Consider the following 7,685-nt stretch of genomic DNA (forward strand, 5'->3'; position numbering starts at 1 on the left):
TTCAAAGGGTAATCAGAGGCTACTTTCAGAAACTCTATGCCACAAAACAAGAAAACCTGGTAAAAATGGATAAGTTCTTGAACACTAGAACCATCACTGTTGAGGAAATTAAAATGATAATCAAAAGTCTTCCCAAAAACAAAAGTATAGGCCAAAATTGATTCACTACCAAATTCTTTCTTTTTTTTTTTTTGGTTTTTGGGTCACACCTGGCAGTGCTCAGGGGTTACTCCTGGCTGTCTGCTCAGAAATAGCTCCTGGCAAGCACGAGGACCATATGGGACACCGGGATTCGAACCAACCACCTTTGGTCCTGGATCGGCTGCTTGCAAGGCAAAAGCCACCGTGCTATCTCTCCGGGCCCTACCAAATTCTTTCAAACCTTTCAAGAGAAACTACTACAAATACTTTACAAGCTCTTTCAGGAAACTGAAGAAACAGAAACTCCCAAACAACTTTTATGAATCTAATATCCCCCTGATACAGAAACTAGACAAGATGCTGAAAAAAAGAGAAAAGTATAGACCAATATCCATGATGAACACAGATGCAAAGATCCTAAACAAAATCTTAGCAAACAGTATCCAATGCCTCATCAAAAAGATCCTATACCAGGGGTCAGAGAGATAGCATGGAGGTAAGTTGTTTGCCTTGCATGCAGCAGGTCAGTGGTTCAAATCCCGGCATCCCATATGGTCCCTTGAGCCTGCCAGGAGCGAATTTTGAGTGTAGCCAGGAGTAACCCCTGAGTGCTGCCAGGTATGACCCCCCAGAAAAATAAAAATAAAAAAGAATAAGATCCTATACCATGGCCAAATAGTTTTTATTCCAGGAATGCAAGGATCAATCAATTAATCAATCAACTTAATACTACATATCAACAAAAACCATATGGTCTTATCAATAGATGTAGAGAAAGCAACATTCATGTTAAAACTCTCAACGAGATAGTATGGAAGGAACTTGTTCTCAATATACTCAAGGCCATCTGCCACAAACCAATGGCAAATATTATTCACAATGGTGATAAACTTTCCTCTAAAATCTGGTACAAGACAGGGTTGCCACCTCTTATCACTCTTATTCAAAGCCTACTGGATGTAGGCTTTCCCCAACCCCCACCCAGCACAACAGGGGTGGGTGTGGGGAGCAGGCTAGTGAACTTCCAGCTTTTAGCTCATTAAGGAACTCTTTTCTCTTCTGGGAGTGCAAGCTTTCACCAGCATGGGGAATAGCAAGGCTTCATGCTGAAGGCATTTTTACCAAGCTTAGGGGGGCTGTGGGGTTTGGGCTGCCTTCAGCAACCTTCTTCTCCTTCCTCTACGACTCTGGGACTATACCTGGGCACCCACCCATGGGGCTAGCGAGGTGGTTGCTGGGGAGGAGTTGAAAGGAAAAAGATATAGATAGTTTAATAGATAGCTTTATAGGATATCATAGGGTTTAATATATGTTTACAAAACACAAAATGTCTATGTTGTATACTTTCCTTCCCTGATTGGCTCACCACTTTACAATCATCTTTAGTCCTTTATTTCCTCACCCCACAGCCTATTACCCTACATTTAACCCTTTTTATCCTCAGTTATTGACTCTTCTGAAGCAGATCATTATCCCCATTCAAGCCAGCTGCCAACCATCTCCAAAGTGAAAAAAAAAAAAAAGACTCTCAGCCTGAGAAGAAACCAGTACTCTGTTCCTATTTATCTCCTCTCAGCAGCCTCTTATTCTCCACCTTCCTTCACTGTATACCTGTGCTTGCTACCATACTCGGTTTCTGAGAAGTCCCCACTGAAAGACATTTTCTGATATGGGACTGTTGGGAGTTGTTTTACAGACTCCAGAAGGCCTAGTCACAGACCAAACTGGTGTCCCGGATTCAACACCCTCCCCCCCCTTATTATTTCTAAAGATATAAAAGGGACATGCCTACATCCTTTGTATATCTTAGATGTATTCCCTTAACAACTATAATTCTTTTTGAATATCCTCTTATATTGTGACAATTTTGCCTACTTTTTTGTGATTTGTTCAATAAGGAATACTGGTAGAAGATTCTCTTTGTTTAGAATTCATGTTAGATCCAAGTTAAGGGGATTGTTGGACTTGTTCCCTTGGCCCCTAGATGCACCAATAATACCTTTTGGCATTGTTCCTCTTTCGCATAGGCACATTATAATAGAAAAATATTACATATGCAAACAAGTTCTTATCTAATAGAGATAGGAACACAAATTTTATAATGCAGTTAGGCCTTATACCCTGAACATTGGCATAATTACTTGGCTCAGGCTTCAGAAGAATGGGCATTGCCCATATACCCCTGAACCATAGATACCATCTATGGAAACAACCACAATTGTTTATAACATTATCAGGAAGCAAATCTCTTCCAGGTAAGACCCTACCGCTGCTCTGGCATTGACTTACTCCAAAGAGTGTTCTCTTAACACCCAGACGATTTAGCAACAGCAACAACCAGCTTGCAGGGTAGGGCTCTCCGCATCTAATGGTGAGGTGAAACTTGAGGGCGCTCCAAATCATCCTGACTTCGATGAAGAAAATGTATGTAGAGAAACCAGAATCTTTAACTACAGGAACCTGACACCAACAACAGCTAATGTGCAAAAAAAATTCACCAGGACCACAGAGAATGACTCAGGGGTTGGACAACCTAGTATACCTGGAGTCCAGAGTCGGTCTTATGCCAGAAAACGTCAGGGGGAAAGGTCTCCTTGTATTTAGGTCAAGGCTTTTTTTTCTTTATTTTCCCCATATTTTGTTGGGCCTATGCAAACAACAATTGCCACTCTCACACCGTCATTACTGTATATTTTTTAAAGTATTCTCCTTTAAAAAAAACGAGCTTACTAAACTTTTAAAAAAAAGTAACTGTAGTAAAATGCCTGTCTCAAATACAGGCAGGGGACGGGATGGAGGGAGGGGGGGCATTGATGGTGGGAATAATGCACTGGTGAAGGGAGGTGTTCTGTTTATGACTGAAAGCAAACTACAATCATGTTTTCAATCATTTATTTATTTTTGTTTGTTTTTGGTTTTAGGCCACATGCTCAGATGTTACTCAGAAATAGTTCCTGGCTTGGGGGACCATATAGATGCAGAGGATCAAACCTCTGCAGAGGTTCATCCTGGGTCAGCTGCATGCAAGGCAAATGCCCTACAGCTGCACCATCGCTTCTGCCCCAGGGACTTTTAAAAAACAATCTCATTCATATTAGTGCCACACAAACTCAAATACCTTGGAGTCAACTTAACTAAAGTGGTGAAGGACCTATACAAATAAAACTACAAAACCCTGCTTCAAGAAATAAAAGAGGATGCTAGGAAATGAATACATATATCCTGTATATGGATTGGAAGGATTAATATAATTAAATGACAATGCTCCCCAAGCATTGTATAGATTCAATGTAATTCTTTTAAGGATACCCATGACATTCTTTAAAGAAGTGGATCAAACACTCCTGAAAATCCATTTGGAACCATAAATACTCATGAATAGCTAAAGCAACCCTTAAAAAAAGAAAATAGGGAACATCACTTTTCTCAACTGTAAATTGTACTAGAAAGCAGTAGTCATTAAAAAGCATGGTATTGGAATAAAAACAGATCCTCAGATCAATGGAATAGACTTGAGTATTCAGAGAATGTTCTCCAGCCATACAATCAATTAATCTTTGATAAATTGGCAAGAAACACAAAAAGAAGCAAAGGAAAGCCTCTTCAACAAGTGGTGCTGGGACAACTTGACAGTCACATGCAAAAAAAAAAATGAACTCAGACCTCCATCCAAATCAAATCCAAATGGATTAAAGACCTTGTTATTAGACCTAGAAACATAAGGTATATAGAACAGCACATAGGTAAAACACTCCATGACACTGAAATCAAAGGCATCTTCAAGGAAGAAACATCACTTTCCAAACCATTAGTGACAGAGATAAATTTATGGGACTTAAGTGAGAAGCTTTTGCACCTCAAAAAAATAGTGACTAGAATACAAAGACCACCCACAGAATGGGAGAAACTATTCGTCAAATACCCATCAGAGAAGGGTTAATATCTAAGAAATACAAGGCACTAACAGAACTTAACAAAAAAAAAAATCTATCCCTATCAAAAAATGGGAAGAAATGAACACTTTATCAAAGAAGAAATACAATTGGCCAAAAGGAACATGAAAAAATGGTCCATATCACTAATTATCAAGGAGATGAAAATTAAAACAACTATGAGGTACCCTCTCATGCCACATAGGCTGGCACACATCACAAAACACAAGATAAATTGGTTCTGGCAAGGATATGGGGAGACAGTAACTTTCATTCACTGCTGTGGAAATTCTGTGGGAATAAAGTCTAGCCTTTATGGAAAACATGTAGATTCCTCAAAAAACTGGAAACTGATATCTCATATGATATACCACTCCTAGGGATATACCCTAGGAGCACAAAAACAAAATACACACACCTATAGTCACTGCAGCGCTATTTACAATAGCCAGCATCTGGAAACAATCTAGATGCCCAAGAACTGGTGAATGGCTAAAGAAACTGTGGTACATATACACAATGGAATACTATGCAGCTATCAGAAAAAGTGAAGTTATGAAATTTTCCTAAACATGGATGGACATCAAAACTACTATGCTGAGTGAAATAAATCAGAGAAAGATAGACACTATCTATATATATAATATATATATATCTATATATAGTACGTATATACTATATATAGTATATATAGAATATACTAGTCTATATATGAGAATAGTCTCACATATCTGTGGGATTTAAGAAAAATAAAAGATAGTATTATTATAATACCCAGAGACAATAGAGATGAGGGTTGGAAGGACTGGCCCATGATATGAAGCTTACCACAAAGAGTGGGGAGTGCAGTTAAACAAATAAATATACTAACAAATATCATAACAAATGAGAGAAATAGAATTCCTATCTCAAAAACAGGCAGGTGGTGGGGAAGAAAGGAGATGGGGTCATTGGTGGCAGGAATGTTGCAATGTTGAAAAAAATTACATTTTTGTAATTATTGTGCTTAAATAAAGATATACAATTTTAAAAAAGTTGAAGTGTGTATAGAGATTGCCTTTTATGTAATTAATCTGGGTTCAATTTCTGGCAACACAAATGGTCTCCTAATTTCTCCAGCAGTGATTCCTAAGTGTAGAATTAGTAACATATTCTGAGCACAATTGGGTGTGACCGAAAGAAAAAGAAATGAACAGAATCAGTACACCATATCTTCAAAATTAGTATTTGTATAGTTCCCTAATATACACTTTTGAAAAGTGAATATGCATATAACTATTTCCCTAATCTTATATAAAGTCGACTTCTATAGACATATATATAAAATATATGTTTATCATGGACACATCAAATATTTCTATCAGATACACACAATATATTGACTTTATTTAAATATTTCTTCATGAGAAATGATCTGATCACATTACCTATAAAATGTAATCAAGTAATTGCTTCCTGTCTCATCCTGGCCCACAGTTTTTATGTCTGCAATGTGTGCAGCACTCTGACTCCTCTCCTTCTCTCTTTCTCTTTTGCCCCCTTTCAGTCTCAGATGGAGGGGTCCTTAAAGTACAGGCCCGTCCATATTTTTCATAATTTTTTTTAAAAACTATAGTCTGATCCTACAACAGTCTTAGGGACATTGACTGGCCCCCTATAAAAAATGTTTGAAGACACTGCTCTATAGTATCTCTCTCGCCCTATATAAGGCACTGTTTACTAAGTAAAAGCATAATATAATATTATTATTTTCTTATTACAACAACAAAAAATCTAAGCATGTAGCAGGTGATTGCTTACATGCAAAAGTAAAGAAATTTTATGAGGATAGTGAAGTTGTGGTCTCTTTATTATTTTTATATATTTTAATATTATAGTGATAATTAAAAGATATGTATCTACTTTACTATATATTTATATACAGAAATACATATATAACTTTCATTCCTTGAGCTTCATAAAGCTCCTCAAGAATTGTTTACCTTAAGATGACTGTAAGCTAAGAAGTAGGTAATAGTTTTTGCACAGAAAGAAGAGATTTTAGAAACATTTTGGTTGTTTTCATTAACCCTGACAAGACTGTTTGTGAGCGTACTGATTATAGATACCCATCATAATATAATTTACAACTTTAAAAATGTTATACCTACTTACTTTTGTGTATCGTATTTACAGGTGCTTTTAAATGTATGCTATTTACATACCTATAAATTTTCCTTTTTTCAGGATTGAAAAAGTTTTAATTGAATCATCAGGAAATACAGAATTACAAAGTTGTTCATGATCATATTTGTCATAAAATTTTCCAATACACATTTTTTAACCAACTTTATTACATACATGATTGTATTTGGGTTTCATTCATGTAAAGAACACCACCCATCACCAGTGTAACATTCCCATCACTAATGTCCAAAATCTCCCTCCTCCCCACCCAACCCCTGCCTGTACTCTAAACAGGCTTTCTATTTCCCTCATACATTCTCATTATTAGGATAGTTCAAAACGTAGTTATTTCTCTAACTAAACTCATCCCTGTTTGCGGTGAGCTTCATGAGGTGAGCTGTAACTTCCAGCTTAAAAACTGGAAATCGAGCTCCCATATGACCCAGCTATACCACTCCTAGGAATATACCCTAGGAACACAAAAATACAATACAAAAATCCCTTCCTTACACCTATATTCATTGCAGCACTATTTACCATAACAAGACTCTGGAAACAGCCAAGATACCCTTCAACAGATGAATGGCTAAAGAAACTGTGGTACATATACATAATGGAATATTATGCAGCTTTCAGGAGAGATGGAGTCATGAAATTCTCCTATACATGGATGTACATGGAATCTATTATGCTGAGTGAAATAAGTCAGAGAGAGAGAGAAAAACGCAGAATGGTCTCACTATCTATGGGTTTTAAGAAAAGTGAAAGACATTTTTACAATAATAATTTCCAATACACATTTTTACCAGTGTTTATTTTCTGTCACCATGCCTACAATTTCCCTTCTACCACCTCCCTAAAAGCCTTTCTCTACAGTGAATATTTTTTTCTTTCTCTTTCTCTCTCTCTTTCGCTTCCATTACTTTCAGGCACTGTGGTTTGCAATACTGTTATTGAAAGGGTATCATGCATATCATTTTTAGCACCCAGTTCTGGTCCAGAATGATAAGTTGCATCTATCATTTTTATAGTGGTCCCTCCTCTGTCCTACCTGAATTCTTTCCCTCTCCTGTTCCCCACATGTAGGAAGTTTCCTACACTGGATACATCATAAGAAAGAAAAAGTTTCTTTTTTAAAGTAAAATTTAATGGGGTTTCATATGTTCACAAATTTATGCAATCACCATAATCTAATCTGAATACTTTAATCAACCCCAAAATCAAATATATATTCGCTGGCTCTCATAACTCAGTACCTCCCTTCCTCCACTGCCCTTAGTCCCTATAACCTCCAGCAATTATGAATCTACTTTCTGTCTCTATAAATTTCCCTATTCAGAAGGACTTCTATGATGGCATCACATAAGTGTTCTTTTAGCTTCTTTGTTTTAGCATAGTGGTTTCAAAGTTCCTCTGTGCATGTATTCATGCTTTGATTTGTTACTC

This window comes from Suncus etruscus, chromosome 3, assembly GCF_024139225.1.
Source record: "Suncus etruscus isolate mSunEtr1 chromosome 3, mSunEtr1.pri.cur, whole genome shotgun sequence".
NCBI classification, from domain to species: Eukaryota; Metazoa; Chordata; class Mammalia; order Eulipotyphla; family Soricidae; genus Suncus; species Suncus etruscus.